Source organism: Nanorana parkeri, unplaced genomic scaffold (genome assembly GCF_000935625.1).
Source record: "Nanorana parkeri isolate BGI_ZX_2015 unplaced genomic scaffold, ASM93562v1 scaffold334, whole genome shotgun sequence".
Taxonomy (NCBI): Eukaryota; Metazoa; Chordata; class Amphibia; order Anura; family Dicroglossidae; genus Nanorana; species Nanorana parkeri.
In genome coordinates, this window is record NW_017306602.1 from 183,547 (window position 1) to 184,090 (window position 544).

Here is a 544-nt window from a genome sequence, read left to right on the forward strand (position 1 = left end):
CCCCAGCTTTCTCTTATGAGATGAAGCTTATACTTAATACACAAAGTGGCATTGCTATGTGCCACTACCTTATCTCTAAAGTTTTTTTAATATGAGTATCTTCTTGAGTTACTTATGTTTACTCATTTTCTGTGTCACTCCTTTAGGTGCAGGTCCTTATTTAGTCATCAGTGTTGTGCCACATGAAAGCTCAATCAATATTTTGAGTGACACAGAGGGGGTGATTTACTAACCTACACACACGCACGCACCAGGTGTGTGTGATTTTTACACAGCAAAGCGTATTTATCAACCAAAAAGTCTCTATAAGCATGTTTCCACTAATGCCATATATGGAAAAATCATGCACATGATGCATATATAATGCTGCTTCACAGTTTAGACAAAAATGGTTAGCGCATGCATTTACATTCCTGCATTTATCAACGCAAGCAACACAATGTAGAGCTAATTTACACAACATCACCTTGCAATTCAGGGCAGGGCTTTGCACAACACACCTGCTGGGTGTGTACACACTACAAAGGTGTTTAGATTCCACCCA